Source organism: Palaemon carinicauda, unplaced genomic scaffold (assembly GCF_036898095.1).
Source record: "Palaemon carinicauda isolate YSFRI2023 unplaced genomic scaffold, ASM3689809v2 scaffold595, whole genome shotgun sequence".
Classification (NCBI taxonomy): Eukaryota; Metazoa; Arthropoda; class Malacostraca; order Decapoda; family Palaemonidae; genus Palaemon; species Palaemon carinicauda.
This window is the reverse complement of record NW_027171866.1, coordinates 83,414-94,247: the sequence shown is the minus strand read 5'-3', so window position 1 is coordinate 94,247 and position 10,834 is coordinate 83,414.

Genomic DNA, 10,834 nt, shown 5'->3' with positions numbered 1-10,834 from the left:
AAGAGGAAGAGAAACTAGATAAAACTGTGTGCCCGAGTGTACCCTCAAACAAGAGAACTCTAACCCAAGCCAGTGGAAGAAGACCATGGTACAGAGGCTATGACACTACCCAATACTAGAGAACAATGGTTTTATTTTAGAATGCTCTTCTCCTGGAAGAGCTGCTTAAAGATGATGCCAATATAAAAACTGTCACTGAAATATAGATAGACGTATTGCTATAATTGTGAATATAGCATTTGATAATGATAGCTGGCAAACACAAGATGAAACTCAAACTTCATTAGAATAGTTAATTTCAATTTTGAACATCAAGAATACAGTAGGCCTTAAGTAGCCTAATGGCAGAAGAGGTTACGAAGTTCTCTAGCCTGAGTATACACTCGGGCAAACTATAATCTTCTTTCTCTTCTAGTTTTTTTCTAGCTTTTCTAGTTTATATATGAAAGATGTTTTTTTTATTTTGTTACTGTTTTTAAAATATATCATATTAATTGTTACTTACTTATCTTGTAGTTTATTTATTTTCTTGTTTTCTTTCCTCACTGGGCTATTTTTCCTTGTTGGAGCCCTTCGGCTTATAGAATCCTGCTTTTCCAACTGGGGTTGTAGCATAGCTAATAACAATAATAATAATAAAAATAATAATATTAATAGGTGGACTTAACACTAAGGAAGCAGTAATAATAAAGAAGACAAGATTGAATATGATAGATTTAATAATTAAAAAAAAAAAACGGATTTTGAGCGAAGCAAAAAATCTATTTTTGAGTGAGATAGCCATGGCGTCCTGATTGAAGGTTCCTTTTTGGTAGCTTCCTTGGGTATATAAACTACGTAGTCTATATACCCAAGGAAGCTACCAAAAAGGAACCTTCAATCAGGACGCCATGGCTTGAGCCCAAAAAGGACATCCAAATACGTAGGGTACGGACATGCATCAGGTACCATGTAAATCACATTGCCGACTCTATTAACTCTGACATTTTCTTAACATTTAAAATTAATTCCAAGAACAAACGACATCCACTGGAATGAGGTCAACTACTGGACATTAAACATTACCCCCAAAAGATTTAGTATTTCAAACTCCTTGCGAATATCAGTAGGCCTAGACATTTTCTAAATACCTGTATGATTAAAAATGTGAATGATTTAGGAAGGTTGACGGCTGTACTTAGCACTGAACAAGGAACCACCATCTTTTGATGAATCCACTTACCGTTATACCTAAAGCTTTGTGTGAATCATGGCAAAAAATGTTGCAGACACCAGCATTGAGCGATGGTTTGAAGGCTACTGTTCTTTAAAGGTCGCACATGAATGGCAGAGGTATGACACAGTGACAATGCCCTAGAGACTGATCTTATAGACATATCATTAGTGACCTAACCCAATCTCCACCATAGCTACGACAGGGGAGGGCCAGACAATGGCTGCTGATAACACAGTAGGCAGACGTATAGACACCCCTCAAACCATATTTTTGGGCTCAAGCCATGGCGTCCTGATGGAAGGTTCCTGTTTGGTAGCTTCCTTGGGTATAAGACTACTAAGATATTCCCAGAGAATTTAACCACAGGTTATCACAGAATTCTAACTTCTGGAGCGAGTATCTCAAAGGTTTCCCTTTAAGACATCGTAATACAACAGGGGACACGCATGTCTGGTCGTGCCACATAGCTATCTCCACCCCGAACAGAGTTAACGCTTCGGTGTGTAAGGGCTGAGAATAGCTGGGAGCCGTTCCACAGCTAATCTCACTCGTGGCTACTACTGATACTCGAGACGTAAACAAACGGACGCCATTGCTCTAATGACGTCACGCGCGTCTTTATCCTTTGTTTAGTAGCTGCCCTACTTAGACGGATTTTCCCTTGTGTGAACTTTATCGCTTTGCATCTTCGCTATGTCGTTACCTTCAGCCTCGCCTTCTTCTGGAAAGTTGAGTACAAGGTTCCAGTATTGTTTAATTAAGCTCTGGCCGTAAAGTAAATATTATTTCGCGAAATAATTGATGTTTTGTGGCAGAGCTGTGCCTCTACCGGACCCGCCATTTTATGGCGTCGTTGTTGTTTTGCATGTCTTATTTAGTTAGCCACAACAACGCTTCCGGCATTATATACTAATCGAATACATTAGTTTATTTAGTCTTCATAGCTAGGAACTTTTATATCGTGTTTAGACGCTTTTATCGGTCATCGATTGACCTCATACCAGTCGGCTACTATAGCCCCCAGGCCAGGAGCCTATATACAAGTGTTCATGCATGATTTATCAGTGATCCTAGACTAAGTTATGAAGATAGTGGCATTATTATTTTACAATACTTTTGACTAGTGATGCAAATGTTTTCGCCTTCAGGGACCATATAGGGGATAGGCTAGTCAGTGATTCTTTCTAGCCTAACCTAACCTTAGGACCCCTATATGCTTCCTTCATCCCCTGCCTTGGCACTCCCTCTATTTAGCCTTGATCCCTTTTCTGAGTAAAGGGATTTATTGTCTAATAGAGTATTATATCGCCTCTCAGTCCTCCCTAAAGGAATGAACCCCCTTTAGGATTGCGTCTGAGAGTGAGGTTAGGCTAGCCTACCTCTATGGCTAGGATAGTCTACGACTTTCCTGCGATAGCGATACGTCTTCTTCCTTGCCTAGTTCAGGACTTTTAGCCCTGATCTAGGCCGGGTTAGGAAGGTTTCTCTGTTCCATGCTGAAACTGTACTCTTGCACCGTTTTAGCCGATCAGCCTAATCTTAGGTTAGGGAGTGTCCTCCCTTCCCTTTGTGGCCGCTCTGGTACAGAAACCCTTCCTGGGAAGACCCCTCTCTTCTCCCTCCCCACCTATCTCTTGTATAGCCTAGCCTATGCTTAGGTTAGTTTATACTCATCTGTCCCCTGTCCTACAAATCCTCCTTAGGGTGGATGAGTAGGGCTACCCGAGCTTCCCTGTGCTGTCCGCTCTGGTACATATACCTTCATAGTGTCCTATAAGGTTAGTTACTAGTGTAGCTCTGCATAGGGGAGTCTCCCCCCCCCCCCTCTTGGGTGTTCCCTAGTCCTCCCTTGGGCTACCTGCTCCCGGTCCCTAGTGACCCCTGCTTATGGATGCTAGAGCCTGTCTCTATCATGGGTACACCCCCTCAGGGAGGGGGAGGGATGTCTGGAACCCTGACGGTACTTCCTGCATCCTTTCCCCCCTCCCCCTGTCTCTCTATCTATCCGGGTGCCGGTCTCTTGCCGCCTCTACTGCCGGCAATACCTGCCTCCCTCTTGGTGACTTCCCTACCCTTGCCGCCAGCCCCCCGTGTACCGAGGGACTGCCGGCTGCCGCCGGCTACTACCGGCAGCTCTCCTACTCCTATCTAATCGTCCGCTTGCCGGTCGATCTCCGGAGTGCCGGCATATACTGCCGGCAACCCGATACTACCTGTACCATCCTTACCCCAGTCACCAATCCGGCATCCTCCGGCTGCCGGAGCCGCCGCTCCCTGCCGGCGTGCCGCCGTTGTGCCGGCGGCCGCCATCCTGGTATCTACTGACTTTGAAAATTGTCTGTTCTAGTGCCAGAATCTATGCTGGAGCGAGCTCCGGCGTGCCGGCGGCTTGCCGGATGCCCCGGAGGCGTCAAGAATACTTGCACCCCCTCTCTGTAGCTATCATAAGACTAAGATAGCCCTACCTTGCAAATAGAAAAGCTGCTTTGCTTCTAAGATCAGTACCTAGTACTGCTCTATTAGTGATCATGCTGTCTCTTTGCATTCTTCTATTTCCAGCATGCTATGTGCATCTTAGCGCGGCTGGTTGCCAGAAGCAGTTACCCTTAATGAGGCCTTCTGGCTCTTAACTGGGAACCGAATGAATTCGATCCCAACCTTGTCCTTGGCTTTCCATGGAGTTCCAATATAATGGGAATCCTAGGAAACTATATCCAATGATCTCGGTCATTTGGATTATCCCAGGACCAAGCCTATGGTAACCAGCCGGGCGAGATGCATGGAGCGTGTTCTCCTTTTCTGTTTCATTCTCTATGCATCACACCTTCCTTAAGTTAAAATTAATGATTAATATTAACTTAATTTAAGAGCCATTCCTATGACTCCCCCATACTCATTTTCTCTTTCTTCCACAGGAGGAGCAGATGAAGTGCGATTTCGCCTACTGTGCTGTGAAACGCTCGCAGTTTTACGGACATACGGCGTGCAGGACTCACGCCCCTTGCTCAGACAAGAAAGGGGATTGGAAGTTCTGGAATCCACTGGAATGTACGGTCTGCCAGGCCTACCTAGTTGAGGCCTTCCATAACCCTCCCTCAGCGGAGGTTAGAGACATTGCTCGTGAAAAACTGCGCAAGTGGGTGCGTGGTTTTCAGAGAAATGCTACTGGACCGTACCTGGCCACCGAAGAACTGAGGTCCCTGTTGTTCCCTAAGGCCTCCCCTGACTCAGTGGTTCCAAAGGAAGCAATCCCCACTGTCCAAATTACGGTGGAACCTGATGTGGTCATGGCTCAGTCCATGCACGAGTGTCGTTTGGATTCCGAGGATGATGAACAGATCTCTGACGTCTCGGAAGACACGGAGAAGACGCTTATGGCTCAAGGAGCCGAAGAGGACGAAGACAAGGTGGAATACACCGAGTCGGAGATTGGAGCTACTCCCTCCTCCATCCCTCCGCCTACTCCTACACCGACGGAAATGTCCCTTCCGTCTACCTCCTCGACCCCGGATCCTTCCTCTTCTACCCAAGAACTGATCCGACTGATTAGAGCTGTCATGGACGACAGACTGAAGGAGAACCAGGAGTCCATCAGGTCTATGATTGGATCCAGAGACACGAAGAAGATCTCGGTCAAGGATCTCCCAGCTTGCTCTCATGCCAACCCGTGGAGGTATGCAGAGCATATGGTTATTGCGACCGGCAGGATCTTTGTTAGTGACAAGATCGGCACGGTCCCGTTGGAAGATGTGGAGTTCTTCCCAAGCTTCGAGGCCTATCCGGACTGTTACGTCCGACTTCGTTCCGAACCTGCCTCGAAGGAGGAGACCGAACCTAAAGAAGAGATAGTGTTCGATCTCGCAAAGGCCCAGGCTATGCTAGCCTCCGCATTTAAGAGCAGGGGCTTTACCTGCTCTAAGCTTCCTGCCTTGAGCAAGAAGCATCCTACATATGTCGCACCTGACACTGCGATTCTTCCATTTTTGGAAAAGGCCTTAGCTGCATGCCTTAAAGCGGCGGAAGAAGGAAAACCCTGCCCTGCACTGGAGGAGTGCAGACCCTTCTCCATCGTGACACCCCCTGACACTAGACAATGGAAAGATGTCCAACATACTTTCGTCGTGGGTAGGCTCGATCCTGACGTCGCCGGACGTCAGTTTAATGAAGACCTCCCTAAGCTCAATGATCACCTCCTTCGCCGGGAACAAGACACGAAGGAGAGGCTTGCGGCATCTCTTTCTCATCAAGTCCAACTTGAAGTTATGGCCTGTGACACAGCAGTACCTGATCACTACATGGTACTGGCCAAATCCCACTTACTCACGGTAATGAAGGACTTGTACCATTTCATAAAGGCTCGTAGAGCCTGTCGTGAATTCGTGTTTGTCGGTGCCACCGTGAAACACGAACCCCGGAGGCTGATTTCCTCCAACATCTGGGGAAAGCACCTGTTTCCTTCTGACCTTGTCAAGGAAATAACTGACAGAGCCGCCACGGAGAATAGGAACCTTCTCCACAAGTGGGGCATGTCCAGAAAAAGGAAAACCTCTCAGGACGATGGACCTCAGCCTAAGAGGAAACCTCAGAAGCCGAAACCCCAGCAACGTCAACAACGACGTCAGTTTCCGGGACCCGCTACCTCCCAAGTGGTTGCCCAACCACAACAGACCTTTCAATTGGTCCCCCAACCGGTGTTGTCACAGTCACCGGTCTTCACCCCTGCCTTTGAGCAGCCATCCACTACCTTTCATGCCAGAGGTAGAGGCTCGTCCAGGGGTGCAAGCAGAGACGCCTCTCGTCGTCCCTCCAGAGGTAGAGGAGGAAAGGGAGCTAGCGGCCGAGGCAACAAGTCCTCGGGACACCAGAAGCAATGAAGTGCTTCCGGTGGGAGGAAGACTCCGCCAATTCCAGGATCGTTGGACCTTCGATCCTTGGGCACACAGCATCATCAAGAACGGTCTAGGCTGGAGTTGGGTGCAACCACCCCCAATCTTCCAGCGGTTCTTTCAACAATCAACCCCCATTCTGGAAGAATATGTTCTAGACCTCTTGAACAAGAAGGTGATAAGGAAGGTAAAGTCCACCAGGTTCCAAGGGAGACTGTTTTGCGTTCCCAAGAAGGACTCAGACAAGCTCAGAGTCATTCTGGACTTATCCCCCCTCAACAAGTTCATAGAGAACAACAAATTCAAGATGCTGACGCTTCAACAAATAAGGACCCTTCTGCCTCAAGGTTCCTACACGGTCTCTATAGACCTGGCGGATGCCTATTGGCACATTCCAATGAACCATCACGCTTCCTCCTACCTAGGATTTCGACTCCAAAGAAAAAGCTACGCCTTCCGGGCCATGCCATTCGGCCTCAATGTGGCCCCTCGGATCTTCACAAAGCTGGCGGATGCCATAGTACAACAGCTCCGCCTAAGAAACGTCCAGGTGATGGCCTACCTCGACGACTGGCTAGTCTGGGCTCCATCGCCCGAAGAGTGTACAAAGTCTTGCGACGAAGTTACCCAGTACCTAGAACACCTGGGATTCAAGATCAACGAGAAGAAATCTCGCCTCTCTCCGGCTCAGAAGTTTCAGTGGCTGGGAATCCACTGGAATCTTCAGTCACACCGCCTTTCCATCCCCCAGAAGAAAAGGAAGGAAATAGCAGGGTCTGTCAAGCGACTACTGAAATCCAAACGCATTTCAAGACGACAGCAGGAACGAGTTCTAGGCTCTCTACAATTCGCCTCAGTGACAAACCCAGTGCTTCGTGCACAGCTAAAGGATGCCGCGGGAGTCTGGAGACGATCGGCATCCATCGCTCGAAGAGACCTCAAGAGACGGCTTCCAAACAGACTTCGACGCCTCCTAAAGCCGTGGTCGGAAGCAATGGCCCTAAAAAGGTCCATTCCTCTCCAACACCCTCCTCCATCACTCAACATCCACACGGATGCCTCACTGGAGGGCTGGGGAGGTCACTCCCACCTGAAACAAGCTCAAGGGACCTGGTCTCCACTATTCAAGACGTTCCACATAAACATCTTGGAGGCCATGGCGGTCCTTCTTACTCTGAAGAAGCTATCCCCGCCGCCCTCGATCCACATCCGTCTAACCCTAGACAACTCGGTGGTAGTTCGTTGTCTCAATCGCCAGGGCTCAAGATCGCCCCAGATAAATCAGCTGCTTCTCCCAATCTTCCGTCTGGCGGAGAAGAAGAAGTGGCACCTGTCTGCAGTTCACCTACAAGGATTCCGCAACGTGACAGCGGATGCTCTATCTCGGACAAACCCGATAGAGTCGGAATGGTCTCTAGACGCAAGATCATTCTCCTTCATCTCTCATCAAGTCCCAGAACTTCAGATAGATCTCTTTGCAACGAGCGACAACAATCAACTTCCTCTGTACGTAGCCCCGTACGAGGACCCCAAAGCAGAAGCGGTGGACGCCATGTCACTGGACTGGAACAGATGGTCGAAGATATACCTGTTCCCTCCCACCAACCTTCTGTTGAAAGTCCTCTCCAAACTGAGAACCTTCAAAGGGACAGCGGCCCTAGTGGCTCCCAAGTGGCCCCGGAGCAACTGGTACCCCCTGGTCCTGGAGCTGCAGCCCAAGCTGATCCCTCTCCCGGGCCCAGTTCTCTCTCAACAAGTACAGAAGTCGACTGTCTTCGCTTCATCATCGAAAATCAAGGACCTTCATCTCATGATTTTCTCTCCCTTGCCGCAAAGACGAGGTTTGGGATCTCGAAGAAAAGTCTAGACTTCCTAGAGGAATACAAGACCGAATCCACGAGACGGCAATATGAATCATCCTGGAAGAAATGGGTCTCCTTTGTTAAAGCAAAAAATCCTAAAGAAATCACCATTGATTTCTGTATGTCCTTCTTCATTCACCTTCATGGACAAGGATTAGCAGCCAATACGATTTCAACCTGCAAATCGGCTTTGACTAGACCAATTCTATATGCTTTCCAAATTGACCTGTCCAACGACATCTTTAACAAACTGCCGAAAGCATGTGCTCGCCTACGCCCAGCACCCCCTCCGAAACCGATCTCCTGGTCACTAGACAAGGTGCTCCATTTCGCCTCCAACTTGGACAATGATTCATGCCCCCTCAAGGATCTGACTCAGAAAGTTATATTTTTATTTGCTCTCGCCTCGGGAGCTCGAGTCAGCGAAATAGTGGCATTATCAAGAGAAGAGGGACACATCCTGTTTGCTGATTCAGGAGAAGTGACCCTCTCCCCTGATCCGACGTTTCTCGCCAAAAATGAATTACCCACCAAAAGATGGGGCCCTTGGAGAATATGCCCCCTGAAGGAGGATGTCTCTCTATGTCCAGTAGAGAGTCTCAAGGTCTATCTTCGCAGAACTTCAAACTTTGGTGGAGGCCAACTCTTCAAAGGAGAAACATCGGGCAGCGACCTGTCACTGAAACAATTAAGAGCGAAAATCACCTACTTCATTCGCAGAGCGGATCCGAACAGTACACCCGCTGGTCATGATCCTAGAAAAGTGGCATCTTCTCTGAACTTCTTTCAGAGCATGGACTTCGAGAGCCTTAAGAACTTTACGGGCTGGAAGTCCTCGCGAGTTTTCTTTAAACATTATGCGAAACAAGTGCACGAAATCAAACATTTTGTGGTAGCCGCAGGTAGTGTTATGAAACCTGCACCTAACTCTGCGTAGAACAGTGAGTTACTTGGGACTCTAACTCTTCGGGTGCCTATGTTGACCCTCGAGTGATTCATAGTGATGTCTAAAAACACTTAGTGCTTTTATAACTGTTCTTATCCCAGGTGAAATGTCATAGTGTCACACAAGTGCCGCATGCCTTGAGCATGATGTGTTATTTAAAGACTTGCGTTCCTCGAGAACGAGTACCTACTAATCCTGAAATTCCCTTTCAGATTCAAGAGCAAGCCTTTATTTCTATGTACATTATTATTACTGTAAATGAACTTTACTTTTGCTGTAAATTATTTAATTTCTGCATTGTGAAATAAAATTTCTATTTTATTACTTATGCGTCTCTTTCAGCTCCTACTTACTATGAAATACATACTGTCATAGTTTTATTTATTCCTCCTTTCTTATGGTCATGAAGAATTTAAGATGTCTATTCCTAAATTATATTCACCTTGTCTCAGTAAGGTTCCTACACGAATACTTACTTCTGATAATCAGGAGATGAACTCTACACACAGTGCCCAACCACCACTGGCCTACTTCAGAATGTTCCTATACAAATATCAAACATTCTGCTTCATCTCTAAGCTCTTAAAAGTTCTTCTGTCAAGATGAATAGCCCTTCAATACCACTTTGACGTCGGCATAGCCCATGGGAACTTCCTACCAATGGGGGGCAGGATACTTCGTTCCTATGGTTCTTACCTAAGATTACTTTGCTGTTTTGTCAATGCCTAGGCACTTAACTCTGGGGGAAAATCTACCACGATACATTGATTCTCTGGTACTCTTCCATCAGGACGCCATGGCTTGAGCCCAAAAAACGGATTTTGAGCGAAGCGAAAAATCTATTTTTGGGTGAGATAGCCATGGCGTCCTGATGGACCCTCCCTACTACTTCGTTCAGTTTGTTCCCACCCTACACAATTGTATCATGGTGATGGGCAGCAACTGGCGCCAGGATAAAGACGCGCGTGACGTCATTAGAGCAATGGCGTCCGTTTGTTTACGTCTCGAGTATCAGTAGTAGCCACGAGTGAGATTAGCTGTGGAACGGCTCCCAGCTATTCTCAGCCCTTACACACCGAAGCGTTAACTCTGTTCGGGGTGGAGATAGCTATGTGGCACGACCAGACATGCGTGTCCCCTGTTGTATTACGATGTCTTAAAGGGAAACCTTTGAGATACTCGCTCCAGAAGTTAGAATTCTGTGATAACCTGTGGTTAAATTCTCTGGGAATATCTTAGTAGTCTTATACCCAAGGAAGCTACCAAACAGGAACCTTCCATCAGGACGCCATGGCTATCTCACCCAAAAATAGATTTTTCGCTTCGCTCAAAATCCGTTATACTTACCTCACAAGGGTAGCGAGGTTGTATACACTATAAGAAACTATCGAGGTTGCGCTGGTCTCAAGCCCCAGTCCAACACATTACGAAGACAGGGTTGTTTTCAATAGGTACCATTGAAGAAAATGCCTAATGACGTGAAAAACTGCTATGCTTTACTTTACGTAGGAAGATGACAGATTTAAATCAAATAGCCATGCTAACAAATGCAAGCCTTGACTGGCACTACAGAAGGATGGCAATGTAACACCAGAAAATTTTATGGTGTATTTTTTCAACTTGCTCTAGGCTTCATTTGCACAAGAAGAATTGCGTACCTGAAGGTAGTAGGCTGGCCAAGGCACCAGCCACCCACTGAGAAACTACCGTTGGAGAGTTATTGGGTCCTTTGACTGGCCAGATAGTGTTAAAATAGATTCCTTTCTGGTTATGGGTCAATTTTCTTTGCCTACACATACACTGAATAGTCTGGCCTATTCTTTACACATTCTCCTCTTTCATCACACACCTGACAACACTAAGATAACCCCTTTGAGTGAAGAGGAATTATTTGGTTAACTACTGTAATGTAGTTGTTCAGTAG